Source organism: Triticum aestivum, chromosome 3A (assembly GCF_018294505.1).
Source record: "Triticum aestivum cultivar Chinese Spring chromosome 3A, IWGSC CS RefSeq v2.1, whole genome shotgun sequence".
NCBI lineage: Eukaryota > Viridiplantae > Streptophyta > Magnoliopsida > Poales > Poaceae > Triticum > Triticum aestivum.
This window is the reverse complement of record NC_057800.1, coordinates 375,457,829-375,472,137: the sequence shown is the minus strand read 5'-3', so window position 1 is coordinate 375,472,137 and position 14,309 is coordinate 375,457,829.

Here is a 14,309-nt window from a genome sequence, read left to right as displayed (position 1 = left end):
TATGAAGTCTTTCGTCGAGAAAAAAATAAGAAGAAACCTTTCGGGACGAAACTCCGCTGCCACAAGGCGGAACCTTGGCGGATCCAATCTAGAGCTCCGGCAGAGCTGTTCTGCCGGGGAAACTTCCCTCCCAGAGGGGGAAATCATCGCCATCGTCATCACCAATGCTCCTCTCATTGGGAGAGGGTAATCTCCATCAACATCTTCATCAGCACCATCTCATCTCAAAACCTTAGTTCATCTCTTGTATCCAATTCTTGTTTCCAAGTCTGGGATTGGTGCTAGTAGGTTGCTAGTAGTGTTAATTACTCCTTGTAGTTGATGCTAGTTGGTTTAATTGGTGGAAGATCATATGTTCAGATCCTATATACATATTAATACCCCTCTGATTATGAACATGTTTATGCTTTGTGAGTAGTTACGTTTGTTCCTGAGGACAAGGGAGAAGTCTTGCTATTAGTTGTCATGTGAATTTGGTATTCATTCGATATTTTGATTAGATGTATGTTGTCTAACCTCTAGTGGTGTTATGTGAACGTCGACTACATAACACTTCACCATTATTTGGGCCTAGAGGAAGGCATTGGGAAGTAATAAGTAGATGATGGGTTGCTATAGTGACAGAAGCTTAAACCCTAGTTTATGCATTGCTTCATAAGGGGCTGATTTGGATCCATATGTTTCATGCTATGGTTAGGTTTACCTTAATACTTTTGTTGTAGTTGCGGATGCTTGCAATAGAGGTTAATCATAAGTGGGATGCTTGTTCAAGTAAGAACAGCACCCAAGCACCGGTCCACCCACATGTCAAATTATCAAAGTACCGAATGCGAATCATATGAACGTGATGAAAACTAGCTTGACGATATTCCCATGTGTCCTCGGGAGCGCTTTTCCTTATATAAGAGTTTGTCCAGGCTTGTCCTTTGCTACAAAAAGGATTGGGCCACCTTGATGCACTTTATTTACTTTTGTTACTTGTTGCTCGTTACAAATTATCTTATCACAAAACTATCTGTTACCACTTGTTTCAGTACTTGCAGAGAATACCTTGCTAAAAACCGCTTATCATTTCCTTCTGCTCCTCGTTGGGTTCGACACTCTTACTTATCGAAAGGACTATGATAGATCCCCTATACTTGTGGGTCATCAAGACTCTTTTCTGGCGCCGTTGCGGGGGAGTGAAGCGCCTTTGGTAGGTGGAATTTGGTAAGGAAACATTTATATAGTGTGCTTAAATTTATTGTCACTTGTTACTATGGAAAGTAATCCTCTGAGGGGCTTGTTCGGGGTATCTTCACCCCGACCAGTAGAGCAAAGAGTTGCTCCTCAACCTACTGAACCTATTGAAAATGAAATTCCTTATGAGTATCCTTCGGGTATGATAGAAAAACTTCTAGCTAATCCTTTTACAGGAGATGGAACAAAGCATCCTGATGAACACCTAATATATGTGGATGAAGTTTGTGGATTATTTAAGCTTGCAGGTATACCCGATGATGTTGCTAAGAAGAAGGTCTTCCCTTTATCTTTGAAGGGAGACGCATTGACATGGCATAGGCTATGTGATGATACGAGATCATGGAACTATAGAAGATTGAAATTGGAATTTCATCAAAAGTATTACCCTATGCATCTTGTTCGTCGTGTCCGCAATTATATATATAATTTTTGGCCTCGCGAAGGAGAAAGCATCGCTCAAGCTTGGGGGAGGCTTAAATCAATGTTATATTCATGCCCCAATCATGAGCTCCCAAGAGAAACAATCCTTCAAAAAAATTATGCTCGGCTTTCTGAAAATAATCACACCATGCTTGATACTTCTTGTGTTGGCTCTTTTATGATGAAGACTATAGGATTTAGATGGGATTTATTGGATATAATTAAACGCAACTCTGAAGATTGGGATCTCGAGAAAGGTAAGGAGTTAGGTATGACACCTAAGTTTGATTGTGTTATATCTTTTATGGATACCGATATTTTTCATAAGTTTAGCACTAAATATGGACTTGATTCTGAGATAGTAGCTTCTTTCTGTGAATCTTTTGCTACTTATGTTGATCTCCCTAAGGAGAAGTGGTTTAAATATCATCCTCCCATAGAACTAAAAGTAGCTGCACCTATTAAAGTTGAATAAAAGACTGACACTTATAATGATCCTATTGTTCCTACTTGTTATGTTGAGAAACCACCTTTCCCTGTTAGGATAAAGGATCATGCTAAAGCTTCAACTGTGGTTCGTAAAAGCAATATTAAAACATATACACCTCCTGAGCAAGTTAAAGTTGAATCTAATATTGCTATTGTTAAAGATCTCTTGTCTGATAATATTGATGGGCATGTTATTCAGTTCTGCGGTGAAACTGCTAGAATTGCTAAACCTTGTGCTAATGATAAAAATAGACCTGTGGTAGGCGTGCCTGTTATTTATGTTAAAATAGGAGAACATTGTTATCATGGCTTATGTGATATGGGTGCTAGTGCTAGTGTTATACCTTATGACTTGTATAAAGAAATCAAGCATGAAATTGCACCTGCTGAGTTAGAAGATATTGATGTCACAATTAAACTTGCTAATAGAGATACTATTTCAGCAGTGGGAATTGTTAGAGATGTTGAAGTCTTGTGCGGGAAAACTAAATATCCTGCTGATTTTCTTGTTCTTAGTTCCCCACAAGATAGCTTTTGTCCCATTATATTTGGTAGACCCTTCTTGAACACTGTTAATGCTAAGATAGACTGCGAAAAGAATGTTGTTACTATTGGCTTGGATGATATGACTCATGAGTTTAATTTCTCTAAATTTAGTAAACAACACCGTGAAGAAGAATTGCCTAGTAAAGATGAAATTATTGGTCTTGCTTCTATTGTCGTACCTCCTAGTGATCCTTTAGAACAATATTTGCTAGACCATGAGAATGATATGTTTATGAATGAAAGAAGGGAAATAGATGAAGTATTCTTTAAACAGGAACCTATCCTGAAACACAATTTTCCTGTTGAAATCCTAGGGGATCCCCCTCCACATAAGGGTGATCCCGTGTTTGAGCTTAAATCGTTGCCTGATAATCTTAAATATGCTTATCTTGATGAAAAGAAGATATATCCTGTTATTATTAGTGCTAACCTTTCAAAGCATGAAGAATAAAGATTATTGAAAACTCTGAAGAAGCACCGTGCTGCTATTGGATATACTCTTGATGATCTTAAGGGCATTAGTCCCACTCTATGTCAACATAAAATAAATTTGGAAGCAGATGCCAAACCAGTTCGTGATCCTCAACGACGTCTGAATCCTAAAATGAAAGAAGTGGTAAGAAAAGAAATACTAAAGCTTCTGGAGGCAGGTATAATTTATCCTATTGCTGATAGTCAGTGGGTAAGTCCTGTTCATTGTGTCCCTAAGAAGGGAGGTATTACTGTTGTTCCTAATGATAAAGATGAATTGATTCCACAAAGAATTATTACAGGTTATAGGATGGTAATTGATTTCCGCAAATTAAATAAGGCTACTAAGAAAGATCATTACCCCTTACCTTTTATCGATCAAATGCTAGAAAGATTATGCAAGCATACACATTACTGCTTTCTAGATGGTTATTCTGGTTTCTCTCAAGTACATGTGTCGGCTAAAGATCAATCAAAGACTACTTTTACATGCCCTTTTGGTACTTTTTCTTATGGACGTATGCCTTTTGGTTTATGTAATGCACCTCCTACCTTTCAAAGATGCATGATGGCTATATTCTCTGACTTTTGTGAAAATATTTGTGAGGTTTTCATGGACGACTTTTCCGTCTATGGATCTTCTTTTGATGATTGCTTGAGCAATCTTGATCGAGTTTTGCAGAGATGTGAAGAAACTAATCTTGTCTTGAATTGGGAAAAGTGCCACTTTATGGTTAATGAGGGTATTGTCTTGGGGCATAAAGTTTCTGAAAGAGGTATTGAAGTTGATAAAGCCAAGGTTGATGCTATTGAAAAGATGCCATGTCCCAAGGACATCAAAGGTATAAGAAGTTTCCTTGGTCACGCCGGATTTTATAGGAGGTTCATTCAGGACTTCTCAAAAATTTCTCGGACTCTGACTAATTTATTACAAAAAGATATACCATTTGTCTTTGATGATGATTGTGTAGAAGCATTTGAAATACTTAAGAAAGCATTAGTCTCTGCACCTATTGTTCAGCCACCTGATTGGAATTTACCCTTTGAAATTATGTGTGATGCTAGCGATTATGCTGTATGTGCTGTTCTAGGGCAAAGAGTTGATAAGAAATTAAATGTTATCCATTATGCTAGTAAGACTCTAGACAATGCTCAAAGAAATTATGCTACTACTGAAAAAGAACTTTTAGCAGTTGTATTTGCTTGTGATAAGTTCAGACCTTATATTGTTGATTCTAAAGTAACTATCCACACTGATCATGCTGCTATTAAATATCTTATGGAGAAGAAAGATGCTAAACCTAGACTTATTAGATGGGTTCTCTTGCTACAAGAATTTGATCTGCATATTGTTGATAGAGAAGGAGCTGAGAACCCTATTGCAGACAACTTATCTAGGTTAGAGAATGTTCTTGATGACCCACTACCTATTGATGATAGCTTTCCTAATGAACAATTAAATGTCATAAGTACTTCTCGTAGTACTCCATGGTATGCTAATTATACTAATTATATTGTTGTTAAGTTTCTACCACCTAGCTTCACATACCAACAAAAGAAAAAGTTCTTCTATGATTTGAGACATTACTTTTGGGATGACCCACATCTTTATAAAGAAGGAGTAGATGGTGTTATTAGACGTTGTGTACCTAAGCATGAACAGGAACAGATCCTACGCAAGTGCCACTCCGAAACTTATGGAGGACACCACGCGGGAGATAGAACTGCACATAAGGTATTGCAATCCGGTTTTTATTGGCCTACTCTCTTCAAGGATGCCCGTAAGTTTGTCCTATCTTGTGATGAATGTCAAAGGATTGGTTATATTAGTAGACGTCAAGAAATGCCTATGAATGATTCACTTGTTATTGAACCGTTTGATGTTTGGGGCTTTGATTATATGGGACCTTTTCCTGCCTCTAATGGATATACACATATTTTAGTTGCTGTTGATTACGTTACTAAGTGGGTAGAAGCTATTCCAACTAGTAGTGCTGATCATAACACTTCTATTAAAATTCCTAAAGAAGTTATTTTTCCGAGGTTTGGAGTCCCTAGATATTTAATGACTGATGGTGGTTCACATTTTATTCATGGTGCTTTCAATAAAATGCTTGCTAAATATGACGTCAATCATAGAATTGCATCTCCGTATCACCCACAGTCTAGTGGTCAAGTAGAATTGAGTAATAGAGAACTTAAATTAATTTTGCAAAAGACTGTCAATAGGTCTAGAAAGAATTGGTCCAAGAAACTTGATGATGCATTATGGGCCTATAGAACTGCATATAAAAATCCTATGGGTATGTCCCCATATAAAATGGTATATGGAAAAGCATGTCACTTGCCTCTCGAACTAGAACATAAGGCATATTGGGCTATTAAAGAGCTCAACTATGATTTCAAACTTGCCGGTGAAAAGAGGTTATTTGATATTAGCTCACTTGATGAACGGAGAACCCAGGCTTATGAAAATGCCAAGTTGTTTAAAGAAAAGGTTAAAAGATGGCATGACAAAAGGATACAAAAGCGCGAGTTTAATGTAGGTGATTATGTATTGCTATACAACTCTCGTTTAAGATTTTTTGCAAGAAAACTTCTTTCTAAATGGGAAGGCCCCTATGTTATCGAGGAAGTCTATCGTTCCGGTGCCATAAAAATCAACAACTTCGAAGGCACAAATCCGAAGGTGGTAAACGGTCAGAGAATTAAACATTATATCTCATGTAATCCCATAAATGTTGAAACCAATATTATTGGAACCATAACCCCAGAGGAATACATAAGGGACACTTTCCAGAACGTTTGAGACTCCGAAAAGGAATAGGTATGTGGTACGGTAAGTAAACCGACTCCAAAACAATTTTTAAGGCAATATTTCTCTATTTTGGAATATTTAGAAAAATAGAAAATTAAGTAGCAGTCCAGGAAGGACACGAGGGCCCCACGAGGGTGGAGGGCGCGCCCCCTACCTTGTGAGCTCCTCGTGTGCCTTCCGGACTCCATTTTCTTGCACGATACGTATTTTGGTCGGTAAAAATTCACTATATATTCTCCCGAAGGTTTTGACTCCCGTATCACGCAAATATTCTCTGTTCTTGTTTCGAGTTGTTTTTCTGACAGATCTAGATTATTATGACGTCCCCAAGTGCTTCCAAGGACAAGTTCTTCGAGAAGGTCATCAACCCTTACCTCGCGGAGGTGCTGCGACACCCTCAAACCATTGAGATGCGTGATGGGTTGCTGCACATCCGCGATGCTGAGGGACCAAAGGGAACCGAAAGCGTGGAGACGAGGCTCGAAGCAATGGAGCAACAAGTTTTCAAGTGCCAGGGGATGGTGGAGTGTGGAATCAACGCTAGCCACACAATGCTCGCGAAGTTCACTAACAACTACAAGCCAGATGCCAAGAACACCGAGGAGGCCATCTTCAAGCTACATGAGAAGATCAAGCACCTCCAAGCCCAAATCTATGACCTGCAAAACCAAAACTGTGAGTATGAATATAGATTCAAAAGAATGAGTTTGGCTGTAGATTCAAGGATTCCGGAGACTCGATCATCCTTCTATGATGGTGAACCTATGCCTTGGAAGATGGATGACAAGCCCGCATCATCAACAACACCTCCACCTTCTTCACCAACCAAGGAGATATAATCACATGGGTATGGGCACTCCCCTTGGCAACTGCCAAGCTTGGGGTAGGTGCCCCGGTATCGTATCACAATCACAACTCCTATCTTTACCGTTTTCCTTAGTTCGATCCTATTAGTAGTATTTTGATCTAGTAGAATAAATTTTATGGCATGATCTAGTTTTGAGTTTTGCCTTATGATCTCTCTATGTAATCGAGTCCGTGAGCTATATAAAAAAGATTAGTGTTGAGTCAAGGGCTTGATTTTCTTGCTATGATCTTGGGTGAATAAAAGAAAAGAGAAAAAGAATACGAAGAAACAAAAGTTCATATGGATCTTATTGATAGTAATGACTTCACATAGAAAGAGTGTGATGATTAAAAGTTGTTGGGAGTTGGCAGACATAGCTTTGGTCATCATTGCAATTAATAGGAAGTAATAAGGAAAGAGAGGTTTCACATATAAATATACTATTATTTACATCTTTTATGATTGGGAGCACTCATCAAAATATGACATGCTAAAGAGTTGATGTTGGACAAGGAAGACAACATAATGGGTTATGTTTTCTTATATCTGAGATAAAGTATGTTGTCATGGATCATCCAACATGTTGAGCTTGCCTTTCCCCCTCATGCTAGCCAAATTCTCAGCACCAAGTAGAGATACTACTTGTGCTTCCAAATACCCTTAAACCAGTTTTGCCATGAGAGTCCACCATATCTACCTATGGATTAAGTAAGATCCTTAAAGTAAGTTGTCATCGGTGCAAAGCAATAAAAATTGCTCTAAATATGTATGATTAGTGTGGGAGAAATAAGCTTTATATGATCTTGTGATGTGGAAATAATAAAAGCGACGGACTGCATAATAAAGGTTCATATCACAAGGGGCAATATAAAGTGACATTCTTTCGCATTAATATTTTGTGCATCCAACCATAAAAGCACATGGCAACCTCTGCTTCCCTCTGCGAAGGGCCTATCTTTTATTATTATCTTCTACCTTATGCAAGAGTCATGGTGATCTTCACCTTTCCTTTTTCATTTTATCCTTTGGCAAGCCCAGCATGTTGGAAAGAACCTGATATATATATCTAATTGGATGTAGGGGGGCATGAGTTATTATTGTTGACATTACCCTCGAGGTAAAAGGTTGTGGTGCGAAACTATAAGCCCCTATCTTTCTCTGTGTCCGATTAAAACTCTGTAACCACAAGTATTGCGTGAGTGTTAGCAATTATGAAGGACTAGATGATAGTTGAGTATGTGGACTTGCTTTTTAACTCTGACATAGACTCTTTCTGATGTTATGATAAATTGCAATTGCTTCAATGACTGAGGTTATAGTTTGTTGGTTCTCAATAAGGTTTCTGATTCATACTTTTACATTGTGAATAGATCATCACTTGAACATAAGTAATCATATGATAATATCTATATATGTTGCTGTTATGAGAATAATCATGATGCCTTCATGTACGTATTTTATTTTTATCGACGCCTCTACCTCTAAACATGGGTACATATTTATTGTTATCGGCTTTCGCTTCAGGACAAGCGAGGTCTAAGCTTGGGGGAGTTGATACGTCCATTTTGCATCATGCTTTTATATCGATATTTACTGCGTTATGGGCTGTTATTTCACATTATGTCACAATACTTATGGCTATTCTCTCTTATTTTACAAGGTTTACATAAGGAGGGAGAATGCCGGCAGCTGGAATTTTGGGCTGGAAAAGGAGCAAATATTAGAGACCTATTCTGCATAACTCCAAAAGTCCTGAAACTCCACGGAATACCTTATAATAAATAATGAAAAATCCTCGCCAAAGATGAAGACCAGGGGGCCCACACCCTTTCCACGAGGGTGGGGGCGCCCCCCCTAGGGCGCGCCCCCCTACCTCGTGGGCCCCCTGGTGGCTCTTCGATGACCATCTTCTGCTATATGAAGTCTTTCGTCGAGAAAAAATAAGAAGAAACCTTTCGGGACGAAACTCCGCCGCCACGAGGCGAAACCTTGGCGGATCCAATCTAGAACTCCGGCAGAGCTGTTCTGCCGGGGAAACTTCCCTCCTGGAGGGGGAAATCATCACCATCATCATCACCAACGCTCCTCTCATCGGGACAGGGCAATCTCCATCAACATCTTCATTAGCACCATCTCATCTCAAAACCCTAGTTCATCTCTTATATCCAATTTTTGTCTCCAAGTCCGGGATTGGTGCTAGTAGGTTGCTAGTAGTGTTAATTACTCCTTGTAGTTGATGCTAGTTGGTTTAATTGGTGGAAGATCATATGTTCAGATCCTATATACATATTAATACCCCTATGATTATGAACATGTTTATGCTTTGTGAGTAGTTACGTTTGTTCCTGAGGACAAGGGAGAAGTCTTGCTATTAGTAGTCATGTGAATTTGGTATTCGTTCGATATTTTGATGATATGTATGTCGTCAAACCTCTAGTGGTGTTATGTGAACGTCGACTACATAACACTTCACCATTATTTGGGCCTAGAGGAAGGCATTGGGAAGTAATAAGTAGATGATGGGTTGCTAGAGTGACAGAAGCCTAAACCCTAGTTTATGTGTTGCTTCGTAAGGGGCTGATTTGGATCCATATGTTTCATGTTATGGTTAGGTTTACCTTAATACTTTTGTTGTAGTTGCGGATGCTTGCAATAGAGGTTAACCATAAGTGGGATGCTTGTTCAAGTAAGAACAGCACCCAAGCACCGGTCCACCCACATGTCAAATTATCAAAGTACCGAACGCAAATCATATGAACGTGATGAAAACTAGCTTGACGATATTCCCATGTGTCCTCGGGAGCGCTTTTCCTTATATAAGAGTTTGTCCAGGCTTGTCCTTTGCTACAAAAAGGATTGGGCCACCTTGCTGCACTTTATTTACTTTTGTTACTTGTTGCACGTTACAAATTATCTTATCACAAAACTATCTGTTACCACTTGTTTCAGTACATGCAGAGAATACCTTGCTGAATACCGCTTATCATTTCCTTCCGCTCCTCGTTGGGTTCGACACTCTTACTTATCGAAAGGACTACGATAGATCCCCTATACTTGTGGGTCATCAGTGCCACTTTCACTAAGCCGAATACTAGTGGGTTTAGCAACATCTAGATTTTTATATCTTTCAACCCCACTTTCATCAATTTCATCATTAAGATCTAAATACTCCGAATTTTTAGAACGCCTTCTAGGTAAAGGAAGATCATATTAAGTTTCATCAAGATTCATATTGCAAAATAAAGATTTAATGGGAGACACATCAATAACTTTTAGATCTTCATCATTACTTTCATAGGTATTCGGCTTAGCGGCCATCTTATTGACTAAGGTGGCTTGCATATCCGAAATTTCAGCAGTCATCTTCTTTAGACGAGCAATCTGGGATCTTATACCCTCAAATTCTTTAGACATATCATCAATCTCTTTATTCATATAACTCATAAAACTTTTTTGTTCCTTAAGCTCGTTTCTAAAGAAATTATTATGCTCAAATTGCAAAACCATAAACTTCCTAACGTTGTTTTCGATCTCCTCTAACCTTTTGAGGTGAAGATCCCCAAATTTTGGTTGAGCCATCGCGACAAACAAGCAATCTAACACACGATCAAACAAAAAGCAAGCGGACAAAAGCGGCAAACAAAGAGGGAGGATAGAGAGAGAGAGGGCGAATAAAATAGCAAGGGTGAATTGGGGGGGAGGAAAACGAGAGGCAAATGGCAAATAATGTAATGCGAGAGATAGGGATTGTGATGGGTACTTGGTATATTGACTTTTTGCATAGACTCCCCGGCAACGGCGCCAGAAATCCTTCTTGCTATGTCCTTCATTGTCACTTATGAGAGTGAGATCTGATAGATATAATATTTTTGGTATTTTTGATATAAAGATGCAAAGTAAAAAGTAAAAGCAAAGTAAATAGCAAAACAATATAAAAGTGATGGAGATTGATATGATGAGAATAGACCCGGGGGCCATAGGTTTCACTAGTGGCTTCTCTCAAGAGCATAAGTATTCTACGGTGGGTGAACAAATTATTGTTGAGCAATTGATAGAATTGTGCATAATTATGAGAATATCTAGGCATGATCATGTATATAGGAATCACGTCCGTGACAAGTAGATCGAAATGATTCTGCATCTACTACTATTACTCCACTGATCGACCGCTATCCAGCATGCATCTAGAGTATTAAGTTAAAAACAGAGTAACGCTTTAAGCAAGATGACATGATGTAGAGAGATAAATTCATGCAATATGAAATAAACCCCATCTTGTTATCCTCGATGGCAACGATACAATACATGCCTTCCTGCCCCTTTTGTCACTAGGTAAGGACACCGCAACATCGAACCCAAAGCTAAGCACTTCTCCCATGGCAAGAACTACCAATCTAGTTGGCCAAACCAAATGGATAATTCGAAGAGACTTGCAAAGATAACCAATCATGCATAAAAGAATTCAAAGAAGATTCAAATATTATTCATAGATAGACTTGATCATAAACCCACAATTCATCGTTCTTAACAAACACACCGCAAAAAGAAGATTACATCGAATAGATCTCCACAAGAGAGGGGGAGAACTTTGTATTGAGATTCAAAGAGAGAGAAGAAGCCATCTAGCTAGTAACTATGGACCCGAAGGTCTGAGGTAAACTACTCACACTTCATCGGAGGGGCTAGGATGATGTAGAAGCCCTCCGTGATGACGGCCCTCTTCCGGTGGAGCTTCGGAACAGGCCCCAAGATGGGATCTCGTGGATACAGAAAGTTGCGGTGGTGGAATTAGGTTTTTGGCTCCTGTTCTGATTGTTTGGGGGTACGTGTGTATATATAGGAGGAAGGAGTACGTCGATGGAGCACCGAGGGGCCCACGAGGCAGGGGGCGCGCCCTAGGGGGGCGCCCCCACCCTCGTGACCACCTCTTTGATCCCTTGCAGTAGGGTCCAAGTCTCCTGGATCACGTTCTGTGAGAAAATCACGTTTCCGAAGATTTTATTCCGTTTGGACTCCATTTGATATTCTGTTTATCCGAAACACTGAAATAGGCAAAAACATCAATTCTGGGCTGGGCCTCCGGTTAATAGGTTAGTCCCAAAAATAATATAAAAGTTGAAAATAAAGCCCAATATAGTCCAAAACAGTAGATAATATAGCATGGAGCAATCAAAAATTATAGATATGTTGATTCCTACGGTATCCGGGAGTTGCACAATCTCATGGTCTAAGGAAATGATACTTGACATTAGAAAAGCTTTAGCAAACGAACTACACGATCTAGTGCTATGCTTAAGATTGGGTCTTGTCCATCACATCATTCTCCTAATGATGTGATTCCGTTATCAATGACATCCAATGTCCATGGTCAAGAAACCATGACCATCTATTGATCAACGAGCTAGTCAACTAGAGGCTTACTAGGGACACGTTGTGGTCTATGTATTCACACATGTATTACGGTTTCCAGTTAATACATTTATAGCATGAACAATAGACAATTATCATGAACAAGGAAACACAATAATAACAATTTTATTATTGCCTCTAGGGCATATTTCCAACAGTTTGAAATTCATTCCCATTTCTTGCATGGGACCTAAGCATGCACCGAAAGATACAGATTTGATTATTCAACTAATTTATATGCACTGGAGCATGTGCATGTCGTTCAAATTTGAATTATGCACCTGAAATGCCTGGAAAACCCCATTTAATGTATAAAAATGTCCAAACGAACCCCGAAAAATTCCAAAATTAAACAAAAACACTCATGTTGTTCTATGTCGACACTAGAATTTTTTTGAAACAAATAAGAGGCAACGGATATCGTTTCGTTCCCAAAGGTGGCACGTTCCCTACCGAAACCATCATGCTTGTTGTGAGAAGCTCTGGTGTGTGAGAAGCTTATACCCAAACCTGCCCCAAATGGGACAATTTTTTACCACAGCATGTTGATGCCGCTCCATGATTGCATGCCAAGTTTCATGAAATTCAGACGAGTTTTGGATTTACTAGAATGTTCAAAGCAAGTATCTCAATGTTTGCGTCCGAGTGACGGTGGCAGGGTGTTTGAAATTCATTCCCATTTCTTGCATGGGACCTAAGCATGCACCGGAGGACACAAATTTGTTTTTTCAACCAATTTATATGCACTCGAGCATGTGTATGTAGTTCAAATTTGAATTATGCACATAAAATGCCTGGAAAACCCAGCTAATGTATAAAAATGTCCAAACGAACCCCGAAAAAATCCAAAATTAAACACAACACTCCTGTTGTTCTATGTTGACACTAGAAATTTTTTGAAAGCAATAAGAGGCAACGGATATTGTTTCATCCCCAAACCTGGCATGTTCCCTACCGAAACCATCACACTTGTTGTGAGAAGCTCTGGTTTGGGAGAAGCTTATACCCAAACCTGCCCCAAATGGGACAAATGTTTTACCACGGCATGTTGATGCCGCTCCATGATAGCGTGCCAAGTTTCATGAATTTCAGACGAGTTTTGGATTTACTAGAATTTTAAAACCAAGTATCTCAATGTTTGCGGCCGAGTGACAATGGCAGGGTGTTTGAAATTCATTCCCATTTCTTGCATGGGACCTAAGCATGCACCGAAGGACACAAATTTGAGTTTTCAACCAATTTATATGCACCGGAGCATGTGCATGTAGTTCAAATTTGGATTATGCACATAAAATGCCTGGAAAACCAAGTTAATGTATAAAAATGTCAAAACGAACCCCAAAAAATTCCAAAATTAAACACAACACTCCTGTTGTTCTATGTTGACTCTACAATTGTTTTTGAAAGCAATAAGAGGCAGTGATATGTCCATTTTGCATCATGCTTTTATATCGATATTTATTGCATTATGGGCTGTTATTACACATTATGTCACAATACTTATGCCTATTCTCTCTTATTTTACAAGGTTTACATAAAGAGGGAGAATGGCGACAGCTGGGATTCTCGGCTGGAAAAGGAGCAAATATTAGAGACTTATTCTACACAGCTCCAAAAGTCTTGAAACTTCACGGAAGTCATTTTCAGAATATGTAAAAAATACTGAGCGCAAGAAGTTCCAGAGGGGAGGCCACACCCTGGCCACGAGGGTGGGGGGGCACGCCCGCCTGCCTCGTGGGCCCCTGGTGGCCCTCCGATGCCCATCTTCTGCTATATGGAGTCCTTCGATGAGAAAAAATCATAAGCAAGCTTTCGGGACGAGACTCTGTCGCCACCAGGCGGAACCAATCTAGGGCTCCGGCGGAGCTGTTCTGTCGGGGACACTTCCCTCCGGGAGGGGGAAATCATCGCCATCATCATCACCAATGATCCTCTCATCGGGAGGGGGTCAATCTCCATGAACATCTTCACCAGCACCCTCTCCTCTCAAACCCTAGTTCATCTCTTGTATCCAATTCTTGTCTCTAAGTCTGGGATTGGTACCTGTGGGTTGCTAGTAGTGTTGAT